Raw genomic sequence first — 13376 nt, 5'->3', positions numbered from 1 at the left:
GGTTATACTGGTAATTATCTAATTTCCTTATTTGATTTATATCATGATTATTTAAAATATATTTAAGGTGCATCTAGGTGGCTCAGTTGGTTAAGCGACCAACTTTGGCTCAGGCCATGATCTCACAGTTCACGAGTTTGAGCCCCACATTGGGCTCTCTGCTGTCAGCACAGACCCTCTTTCCCCTTCTCCTTCTGCCCCTCCCCCACTCATGCTTGCTCTCTCTCCCCTCTCTCTCTTTCAAAAATATTTTAAAAATATATTTTTAAAACATTTTAAGTATATTGTAATATACATATATTTCAAAACAGCAAAGAATTATTTTTTCTTCTTTCAGCTTTATTAAGCTATAATTGGCATACAGTAAGATATTTAAAGTGTACATCCTGGTGATCTGATATACATGTACACTGTGAAAGCATTTCTTTCCTCCATCTCCATCTGGTAAAATAACCCATCCATCATCATCTCACATATTTATCCTTTTTATTCTTTTTGTGTGTGTGTGAAGACATCTAAGTTCTACTTTCTTAGCAAATTGTATTTATACAATACAATGTTAACACCGTTAGTCACCATATTTTATATTAGATTCTCAGACCTTATTCATCTTATAGCTAAAAGTTTATACCCTTTTACTACTCTCCCTATTTTCCCCACCCCCAGTCACTTTTATACTCTCTGTTTCTACATGTTTGACTTTTTTTTTTTTTTTGGCAGGGGTGGAGATTCCAAATATACGGAATAACATACAGTATTTGTTTGCCTCAGTCTGACTTTATTTCACTTAGCATAATGCCCTCACAGTCCATTCATGTTGTTATAAATGTCAAGATTTCTTTCTTTCTCACTGCTGAATATTTCAGTGAGGGTGTGTATACACATACACATATACTAGATAGATAGATAGATAGATAGATAGATAGATAGATATAGATATAGATATAGATATAATTCATCCATTGATGGACACTTAGGTTGTTTCCATATCTTGGCTATTTGTTGAATAATGGTATAATTAACATGTGATTGCAAATATCTCTTTGACATCCAGTTGCCATTTCCTTGGGATATATACCTGGAAGTGGGATTACTGGACCATATGGTAATTCTATTTTGAATGTTGGTAGGAATTTCTATACTGTTTCCAAATGGCTTCACCAATTTACATTCCCACTACAGTGCATAAGGGTCCTCTTTTCTACACATCCTCAACTACACTTGCTGTTTCTTGTCTTTTTGATGATAACCATTCTAACAAGTGTGGTTACCCTCTCTACATTCCAAACTTCCTCTTCCAAGAGGTAACAATTTAAAACCCTTTTAATTGTTTCTTCTGATATTTATATCTATATTTCTTGTAGCATATTTATTTTGTAATTTTATTTTAATTCTAGTGTGTTAACATAAAGTTAACAGGTGTATAATAGTTTCAGGTGTGTAATATAGTGATGCAACAATTCCGTATCTTACTCAGTGCTCATTTTCACCCCATCACCTATTCCTCCGCACCCCCCCCCCACCTTTCTGGTAACCATCTGTTTGTTCTCTATTGTTAAGAGTATGTTTTGGAATGCCTGGGTGACTCAGTTGGTTAAGCATCCAACTCTTGATTTCAGCTCAGGTCATAATCTCGTGGTTTGTGAGTTAAAGCTCCACATCAGGCTCTGCACTGACAGGTCAGAGCTTGAAGCCTCCTTCAGATTCTGTGTCTCCCTCTCTCTCTGCCCCTCCCCCACTCATGCTTGTCTCTCTCTCTCTCCCCCCCCCAAAATAAACATTAAATTTTTTTAAAAAGAGTATGTTTTGTGATTTCTATTTGTTCCCCCTGTCTTGTTTCCTAAATTCCACATATAAGTAAAATCATATGGTATTTGTCTTTCTCTGACTGGCATATTTTGCTCAGCATTGTACTCTCTAGATCCATCCATGCTGTTGCAAATGGCAAGATTCATTCCTTTTTATGGCTGAATAATATTCTAGTGTGTGTGTGTGTGTGTGTGTGTGTGTGTGTGTGTGTGCGCGCACACACACGCATGTACAGATATATAGCACATCTTTACCCATGCATCTATTGATGCACAATGGGCTGTTTCCATAAATAATTTGGCTATTGTTAATAACCCTGCAATAAACATAGCAGTGCTATTAGTGTTTTCATATTCTTTGGGTAAATACCCAGTAGTGTCATTACTAGATCATAAGGTAGTTCTATTTTTAATGTTTTGAGAAACCTCTGTACTGTCTTCCACAGTGGCTGCACTAATTTTCATTCCCACCAACACTTCACAGGTGTTTCTTTTTCTATACATACTTACCAACACCTGTTTTTTCTTGAGTTTTTGATTTTAGCCATTCTGACAGGTGTGAGGTGATATCTCATTGTAGTTTTGATCTGTATTTCCCTGATGAAGGCTGATGTTGAGCACCTTTTCATGTGTCTGTTGGCCTAGCCTTTTTATTTAAACTGTTTTTTCAATATGCTTTGTGTTTATGGTCATAAAAATATAAAATTCTATAATCTGACATTCCTTTTCTTATTTTTTTTATCTATTATCTTAGCATATTTGGGCTGCTATAACAAAAGTACCATAGACTGGGTGCCTATGAATGACAGAAATTTATTTCTCATGGTTCATGGAAGCTGGGAAGTCCAAGATCAAGGTGCTGACAGATTCAATGTCTGGTAAGAGCCTGCTTCCTGGTACATAGACTGCTGACTTTTAGCAATAATCTCATATGATAGAAGGGCAGGGGATCTCTCAAGGGCTCTTTAATAAAGGCACTAATGTCATTCATGAAGATTCTGCACTCATGACCTACTCACCTGTCAAAGGCCCTACTTCAAATACAATCACAATGGGCATGAGGGTTTAATACATGAATTTTTGGACGATAAAAATATTCAGTCCATAGCACCCAAAACGTCTTAGTCATGTGTATAATTTTCACATCAACATAGTGACTTAATATATCCTATTTCTATTAACAACTCTGATACAATGAATCACTTTTCTGACCACTATTCAATTATGCATTATTCTACGCTCTTTAATTACATTATTCAACATAATCCTAGTAAAGCCTTGTGAGGTAAGGATTTTGATATCTCTGTTATATATAAAAAACTAAGGCACTCCCAACAGTCCCAACAGTCCCAACAGTCTTATCAAGTGGTATATATCAAACTATATTTGCTGAATACATCAATAATTAAAAACTGAAGTATTCAGATTTATAAGTAGTAAAATCCAATTATGTTTCAAAGACTTAATAAAGTCATATAATAAAAATATGACAGTATCTCAAACTTTACATGGAAAACCCGAAAGACTCCACCAAAAAGCTACTAGAACTGATACATGAATTCAGCAAAGTGACAGGATACAAATTCAATGTACAGAAATCAGTTTCATTTCTATACACTAATAATGAAGAGAAAGAGAAATCAAGAAATCAATCCCATTTACAATTTCACCAAGAACCATAAAATGCAGAGGAATAAACCTAACCAAAGATATAAAAGATCTGTATGCTGAAAACTATAGAAAAGTTAAGAAGGAAATTGAAGAAGACACAAAGAAATGGGAAAAAAATTCCATGCTCATGGGTTGGAAAAATAAATATTATTAAAAGGTCAATACTACCCAAAGCAATCTACACATTCAATGCAATCCCAATAAAAATTGCACTGGCATTGTTCTCAAAGCTAGAAAAAACAATCCTAAAACACATATGGACCCACAAAAAACCCTGAATAGCCAATGTAATGTTGAAAAAGAAAACTACAGTGGGAAGCATCACAATCCCAGACTTTAGCCTCTATTATAAAGCTGTAATCATCATGGCATTGGCACAAAAACAGACACATAGACCAATGGAACAGAATAGAGAACCCAGAATTGGACCCACAAATGTATGGCCAACTCATCTTTGACAAAGCAGGAAAGAACATCCAATGGAAAAAAGACAGTCTCTTTAGCAAATGCTGCTGGGAGAACTGGATAGCAACATGCAGAAGAATGAACCTGGGTCACTTTCTTAAACCATACACAAAAATAAACTCAAAATGGATGAAATACCTAAATGTGAGACAAGAAACCATCAAAACGCTAGAGGAGAAAGCAGGCAACAACCTCTTTGACCTCAGCTGCAGCAATTTCTTTCCCAACATGTCTTCAAAGGCAAGGTAATTAAAAGCAAAAATGAACTTCTGGGACCTCATCAAGATAAAAGCTTCTGCACTGCAAAGGAAACAATCAACAAAACTAAAAGGCAACAGACTGAATGGGAAAAGGTATTTGAAAATGACATATCAGATAAAGGGTTAGTATCCAAAATATATAAAGAATTTACCAAACTCAACACCCAAAAAACAAATAACCCAGTGAAGAAATGGGCAGAAGGCATGAATAGACACTTTTCCAAAGAAGACATCCAGATGGCCAACAGACACCTGAAAAGATGCTCCATGTCACTCATCATCAGGGAAATATAAATTAAAACCACACTGAGATACCACCTCACACCAGTCAGAGTGGCTAAAATTAACAACTCAGGAAACAACAGATGCTGGTGAGGATGTGGAGAAACGGGAACCCTCTTGCACTGTTGGTGGGAGTGCAAACTGGTGCAGCTGCCCTGGAAAACAGAGTGGAGGTTCTTCAAAAAATTAAAAATAGATCTACCCTACGACCCAGCAATAGCACTACTAGGAATTTATCCAAAGGATGCAAGAGTGCTGATGCATAGGGGCACATGTACTCCAATGTTTATAGCAGCACTTTCAACAATAGCCAAATTATGGAGAGTCTAAATGTCCAACAACTGATGAGTGGATAAAGAAGATGTGGTTTATATGTACAATGGAATACTACTTGGCAATGAGAAAGAATGAAATTCTGCCATTTGCAGCAATGTGGGTGGAACTGGAGGATATTATGGTAGTGAAGTACGTCAGTCAGAGAAAGGCAGATATCGTATGTTTTTACTCATATGTAAAACTTGAGCAACTTAACAGAAGACCATCAGGGAAGGCAAGAGGAAAAAATAGTTACAAACAGAGAAGGAAAGAGGCAAACCATAAGAGACTCTTAAATGCAGAAAACAAGCTGAGAGCTGATGGAGGGGATGGGGGAGAGAGGAAAATGGGTGTGGGCATTGAGGAGGGCATTTGTTGGGATGAGCACTGGGTGTTGTATATAAGCGATGAAACACAGGAATCTACTCCCAAAACCAAGAGTACACTGTATACACTGCATGTTAGCCAACTTGACAACAAATTACATTTAAGAATAACAAATAAAAATTAAGTTAAAAGTTAAAAAATAAAAATACGAAAATATGTCATGATTAGCCTATGAAATCTTTCTAGATTAAAAGAGTTTCTGCCACTACAGATTCCTTATAGATGGTATTTCAGTATCAAAACATAGCCATGATCATATTTCCTAACTTCAATATATCTTCTAGAACATTCATTACTCACCCTCAAGTAAAAAGTCCTGCTACTCTTTGAATGGGTGTATCATCTGCATTAACACCTTCTGTATCCACATTTGTTAAATCAGTCCTAACTACCATCTTGCTTCCCCGCTTTAAAAATAAAAGGCATCTTGGGGTGCCTGGGTGGCTCAGTCAGTTGAGCGTCTGACTTCGGCTCAGGTTATGATCTCACATCTTGTGAGTTTGAGCCCTGCGTTGGGCTCTGTGCTAACAGCTCAGAGCCTGGAGCCTGCTTCAATTCTGTGTCTCCCTCTCTCTCTGCCCCTACACTGTTTCTGTGTGCTCTCTCTCTCTGTCTCTCTCCCTCTCTCTCTCATAAATGAATAAATGTTAAAAAAATTAAAACTAAAAGGCATATTTTCACTCCATGTTCTCCATATTTCTGGATAACACAGTGTCTATGTAAATGATTCTTTCAACACATTGTTTTCTCCACTTCGACTATTCCACTTCGACTACATGCATGGCCACATTTTACACATAATCATTACCCACTGAACTGCTTCATCTAGTTCAACCATCTTAGTTCTCCAATTATTTTATCCCAGTAAGTTATGCCTTTATATATATATATATATTTAAAGAGAGAGAGAAAGCAGGGGAAGGACAGAGAGAGAAAACCCCAAGCATGCTCCACACTGTCAGTGCAGAACCCAATGCGGGGCTCAAATCCATGAACCGTGAGATCAAGACCTGAGCCAAAATCAAGGGTCGGATGCTTAACCAACTCAGCCAACCCAGGTGTCCCAAGTTACACCTTTTCTTAACGTAAGTGAGGCTTTCATTCTCATCATTTCTCTACATTGTCCTCCCTATCCTTCACTTTCCTTTCTTGTCTAACTTTGTTGATCTTCATCTCAAATCCATATTTGCTAGCATCCACAAGTCCATTGTGTATTTAAAATTTAAGGAGACTAAAATAAATAAATAAATAAACAAATAAATAAATAATAAAAATAAAATTTAAGGAGACTAATTAGGAATTTATTGCAACAATCTAATAATAAATTAAAGATAAAATTTTAAAAATTTATCTATTGAATAAATGCTATGAATGACAACACTGTATCAAAAAAATCAAATGCAAAGTGATCTTCATTTTCCCATCTTTATATTCCTATGCTCTAACCATGTAGAATTTTCATTGTCATCAATATGTTATCTTTGTTCTCCCCCATTCATCCACCCAGCTTGGCATAGCTAAATTCTATTCATATTTTAAGTTTCAGATTGATGATATTTTCCCGACCTTGAAAAATGAGTAAAAATGCTCTTGAATCTGCTATACCGAACCTTGTAGTCTATCATAACAACAATGCTCTATTGTAATCTGGGTGGGGTTTTTTCCCCTCCATAGAACTGTAAATATCCCAAAGGCAAAAACTTTGCCTAACATTTTCTATTTCTTGGTGGCTCGGATAATAGTACAGCGTCTAACCCAGAGACATCATACAATAAAATGTTATTATTTGAATAAATGAATAGTAGATTAATCGATTAATCAGAATTAGCTCACTATTAGATTAATAAATAAAAAGCCAACAGAACCTATTTGATAAAAGAGAAAGTTAAGATTTCAGGGTAATAAATCACTGAAAGACTTAGTTAATGGTATAAATAAAATAAGAGAGAGAGAGAGAGAGAGAGAGAGAGAGAGAGAGATCACACCTTCGAAGATTCAGACAATTTCCACTGAAGTTTTCCTGGCTGGTCTAGTTCAGCATCTGGCAAACCCCATGATACTACATTCAAATACTGAAACGCCCCCTAGTGGGCTTGGTGAAGCACCCTGCGCTTGGCCATCACCCGCCTGGGTCCTTTGGCTACCTTCAGGACACCTGAAAACTGCAGCCCTTCTATTTGCATACGGAGTGAATTATATGCAAAAGATTCATGGGTCTTTTGAGTTTAAAGCATATAATTTAATAAGGTATTTTAGCCACGTGAAATATTTAAAATTCACTTATACTGATTATTTGGTGTCATGTGCCCACAAAATTTAAATACCTTACACATATGTCACTTTATCCTATCAAACTCATTATGTAAATGGACACAGTTCCTGAAAGGGATGTCAAATTCTTCTAGAGTTAGCATTTTTGTTTGTTATGATTTAATGGCACAAAATCTAAACTACGATCTCTCTTTATTTGGTTTCATTTTTATCTAGTTAGTGAAAATAAATTTGCCTTTTTAATACACCTTGTTTTAGACTTTGAAATAAAGTGTTCTAACTTGGCTAGCAGCAAATGTTTGCTTGTTTGTTTCTAATACTGTTTAAGGTGGTTAGGATTATAGAACAGTAAATGTTTATTTACAGTGAGATGATTGATTTGGAAAATAAATAATAGAATGTAAATCGATCATGCACTCAACTGTATATAACAAATCGTATTCATGGGGACAAAAATATAAGTGCTGAGTTCTATGCAAAGCAAACACAATTATTGTAAATTGTATAAAAGGATGAATATATTTCTTGTAAGATGTAAGCAGATGTATGCATCTAAGGCAACTTTAAACAGCAGCAGCAGAATTATTTAACAAGGCAAAGTCCACTGTCATAGAAAGAATACTGGTCATAAGTCCACTCTGTGATTAAATCTAAGTTGTGCATGTTCATTATTTTAGATCAGGTTCTTCCATAACTGCTCCTGAGAAGAGGATTTGCCTCGTATTCTAACAATGTCCATTAATAGACAACACAGGCATAGAAGCCAAATGATGAATACTGAAGAGTTCCCAGTAGAAACCAGAAAAGGGAGAGAGGGGAGGACAGGAGAGCAAGGCCTGGGTGACAGTGAAGCCAGGGAGGCACAGGCCTCAGGTGCAAAATATAAGAGCGTGCTACAAAACTCAGGGATCAAGATCAATTCTACTTTAATGCAAGAGGATACATACATTGAAATTAATACAAAAAAAGGCATTATGAGAAAAATTTCAATTTTTCAATAAAGATGAGCTGCCGTGCTATTCTCTGTTTTATAACCCTGTCCTATTGTGCAGTAAGAATAGCCATTTCAATCACTCCAGAAGTCCCAACTGTCCTGCAAAATAAGTTTGTTGATAGCTGACAATGGTGTGCAAAGAGATGGACCAATGTGGGATAATGACCTGAGCCAAAATGAAGAGTCAGACGCTCAAACAACTGAGCCACCCAGGCGCCCCTATATATAGTCGTTTCTTAATTGTACAGCTTATATTAACTTCTTGTACTTGTAAGAGATAGGAGAATATTTTGGAAAGTATACATATGGGTCCGTATTTTTCCTTTTGCCTCAGGCTCTAAGATGGGTCAGTGTGGTACAACAAGGAAAGAAAAGGTAAGCAAGTCTGGATTTTACGTAAAGTCTCACACTCAGCCAAATCCCTTGAAGAAAAACTGAAATATAAATTATACATTAAAATCCGTACATCTTGAGACAAAGGGGCTGAGATTTTATCCCCCACCCCAGAAAAGCATTGGCAATAGGTGAGCTCCAGCAGTAGGTGGGACAAAGATTCCTGAGTACTTCAGGTTTTCCATACTGATATCCAAGGACAAGCCTCAAAAGAAGGCTGCAGGTGCAAGCCTTAACAGCAAAACACACAGACACTGTGGAGAAAAAAAAAAAGAATCTAACTGGGGCAACAATTACATTTTTTTTAGGTGTCCACTAACTTGTGACCATCAACAAGCAACTTAAACTCCCTACAGGTAATTCCTATCTTCATCAACTCAGAGGTTTGGTATAAATAACAAGTGTAAGGAAGCAAATTAACTCCCCATTCTGGTTCAGTTATCTAACAATGTCCATTAATAGAGAATACAGGCATAGGTGCTAGCACATAAGCCTAAAAGGGTTCGGAGAAATGTAATAATATTACATATTACACACATTGAAACACACACAATATTAACAATAGTGACTCTCATTTTCCCTCTGAGATCCTATTTCTTATTACACTGAATCAATATTACATAATTTACTTGTGTGGTTTCCATGTTCTTCCATAATAAGAATAAACAAATAAGAAGGTGAAAAATAAATTGGTTGGCATAGATCTGCAGAACAGACAGCCTGAAAGGGCAGAAATGAGAAGTGACCATCTGCCAGAAAAGTATGAATTACAAAAATGATAAAAAATTATGTAAATGACCCCCACTATCAAACCAATTTGTAGTCACTTCATATAGATATGTATGTGAACACACACGTGTGTGTACTCATCATCTTCTTTTTTTCAAAAAATATTTTATGAATCTTACAAGGAATTATTTAAATAACATAGAATATCAAAAAAAAAAAAAAATGGGAGAACAGAACTGTCCAGCCAGAGGGGCAGGAAGTAGTGGTAGGAATGTAAGTTTGTACAGTAGAGTCAGAACAAAGAGATTTTTCCAACCCACATCTTCCAGCACTCATGCCATCATGGTATCAGACCACCTGGTCACCTTCCTCATCACCACAACTAGCTGGGTACAAGCTTCTGGGACAGGCGCTGAGAGATGTGTACCATCCATACCAACATAGGGTGACTTTATTATGGCCAAGAAAATAGAAGCTGTGCGTAGTGGTTGTGACAGTTTGCTTAAGTAATAACCAGTGACTGTGAACTTAAGTAATAACCGGTGCTTTGGATAATGGAACACACACTGAACACAATATTATATTATCTATAGAAAAAGGAAAACTGCTTAATGGGGACCCAGGATTTGGGATTTTTTTTCATCTATTCAAGACCTCTTGGGAATTTCTAACTAAAGGGAAGGTTAAAATGCAAGTGGACAGAGTCTTAATCAAACCTCTCCAAACATTGGGCAACTTTTTTGCCATCTTGATCTGATAGGCATTATGGGACTATTTGAGAAGGATAAACAATAGAAATCAATTATAGATAGCAGATACAAAATGGGAATTCATTATAGAGATTCTGGGGTCACTCACAAAATTAAAAAAAGAAAAAAACTAGCTGAAAAATAGATGCAGAAAAGTGAGGAACCAGAGCATATGAAAGATCAATGCAGTAAGAAGTAATTTACAGTTTTGGTTTCCATGACTATGATAAATCGTTTTTTTTGTTTTTTTTTTTTTACCTAATCATTTTTTGGTCTTTGTGACACTAGTCAAGATTTAAAAGATCTAAGGCAAATCAGAATGAACAAAGCTAGGTCCTATGCCCATGTATGGCGAGGGATCTTCAGAAACCTTGACAGACAGCTCTATACAGACTGGAGACAGGAGAGTGAGGTAACAACTAGAAAGGAAATCAAAGTGTGATAAACCAGAGAAAAAAGGACAGTCGAAACTATGTTGCACAAACCAAAACAAAAGTAAAAAGAACCAAAAAACAAATATATTGGTTAAAATAAGTCTCTCAAAATCTATTGTATGCATGTTGGTGAGAGGGCAGTCATATGCAGTCTAGAACAGAGGAATTTCTGAATAATGCCCAATAACATCATGTCAGAACCAGGGGCAAAACGAGAGTGAAAGGTACGTAAGTCAGAAGCTATTAGGAGAGCTGAGCAGCAATTTGAATTCAATCTTCCTGTCACCTAAAGCATAAGAGTCACATCAGAGAGTTATATCACACCATATAGAAATTGATGTTAATACATACTGCTTGTCATCAAAACAATTTTTTAAGTACAGGAAATATGTACTGCATTTGAGAGTGATTTCTATTCAAAATAATTATTTTGGATGGCACCTAAATAATTATACCCTCAGACATTTGGAAAATTCTGTGATCTGAGAGAAGTTTTCACCCAGAGTTATAAATACCTGAAACAAATCATTTTATTACTGGCACAATACATATACAATGTGGAAAGGCTGCTATGTCAAAATTACATAAATGAAATATAAAAATATTAGGGATTGATAGAGCTATCCAGCTACACAACATTTAAATTCAATGTCTAGAAGTCAATCTACCTTCAGTATCCTACATGTATTAATTTTCTAATAAATTAATACATTGGGATATTTACAACTGATGTAAATGCCAATGGCTTTTGTTGCATACCAAAATTAAAAACTGGTTTCCTCTGCAAAGGAAAAAGGAAACAAAAGTTTACAGGTGCATCAAACATTCATCTGTACTATGGATAAGGAAGGCAGTCAATTACAGGATACTTCTGCATACAAACTATATAAGTATAGGCAAATAACTGATGCAAAACTGTTTATTTGAGCAGCAGCATAATTTACTCACCAACAATTTACCAGCATGCTATTCCCACCTGCCCCTTCCAGCCCTAGCTCTCTTATGGTCTCTCTGTATTAGTTGATTAGTGTGATTTCTAGATATTTTGACAGTATGTCAAGGATCCAATTACATAATTTGTATTGAGAACAAATTAGTTTATACACACACACACACACACACACACACACACACACAACCACACACACATATATATGACACAGTTCAATTAATTATAATAGCAGGGATGTTTTCTTATATTTAACATTTTTTAATACTTGTTTTCCCATTCATTATGTAGCTCATGGCACCTAAAATCTTGCTTGGGTAGACCTGGGGGCGGAGTGCCTCTTCTCTTTCCTGGGAAAACAGATCCACGTGAAATTCAGTACCTTCTTCTAACCTCTGCTATAAAGGAGCACATTAAAAATGCAGGGGCCTTGTTCTCATCCTTTTTGATTCAGTAGGTCATTAGGTCATTTTGATGGACACAAAAATTTTAAGAATAACCTATTCACGCCACAGAAAAATCCAATTGCTACTTCCAGGGTGAAAACCTTTCGACATCATCAGATTTTGACTAACACAAAATCATGATCTGCCAGAAAAATGATCTGTGATACTGTCATAACATCTCTCTCTAGTATTTTGCAGAATGACCGGCATGCATCTCAAAGCACCATAAATAGGAAGCTTTTTGACATGACTTTCACAATACCAGAGAACCTGCTGTATTTTTCTGCATATTTTCTCCTTGCATGTTCTATCTTCTTAAATACTCTGAAAAGGCACTTATACAATTTATTACCTGACCAAGCCTCCCCATATTTTTATTCTGCACTTAAGCAGGATGCCTTGAGCATGATATATCTTATCCATGCCAGATCAAGCAAATGTCAGACTAAAGGAAAAGCCAACTGCTTTTCTCTGTGCAGAGTTGCAAGGGAACCAATCAACATGTATTCTGTCAATACTAAACTAAATTTAGACCCATGCAGCTCAAGTAGCTGCCCTGGATGCCCTTATTCCCATTGATTAAAGGTGTTTAAGATCTTTAATCAATTAGGATACAATCACTTGAGGATAATTTTAAAACACAATGAAAAAAAATGTATTTTAATATGTGCTCCTGTATATACTACCAGACAAAAATAACTTTCTTGCCTCCACTTATGAGAGGACTTATATTTACCTACTATGAGTTGAATTTTTGTCTGCCAATTTCACTACAGATCCAGTTGTTCATTCATTCATTCATCAATTAAATAATCTGTCATTGGTCTAATATTACAGGGCACTGAACTAGTATTTGAATTTTGGCAGAAAAAAGAAAGACACTTTTTCCATTAGAGCCACAAACATTAATACAAAGACTAAGCTGGTAAAAATGGCAATATATTATGATAAATGTTTCAACAGTATTATGCACAAGTTCCTATAGGGACACAGAAGAAGGTCATTTTGCTCAAACCAAGAAGAATAAAAAATGAATCCTACAAAACAGAAAAGAAGAAGGAGGAGGAGGAGGAGGAGGAGGAGGAGGAGAAGGAGAGGAAGAGGAAGAAGAAGTTGTTGTTATCTGAAGTTTGGTTTGAAGCCTATTCTGGAGTTTTTCAGGCAAGGCGAGAACAGAAGTGAAGGAGCAAATGTCAGGAAAGGGGAGCAGCTGGAACTGGTAG

Source organism: Panthera pardus, unplaced genomic scaffold, assembly GCF_024362965.1.
Source record: "Panthera pardus isolate Hobbes unplaced genomic scaffold, ASM2436296v1 HiC_scaffold_7, whole genome shotgun sequence".
NCBI lineage: Eukaryota > Metazoa > Chordata > Mammalia > Carnivora > Felidae > Panthera > Panthera pardus.
This window is presented reverse-complemented; position numbering follows the sequence as displayed.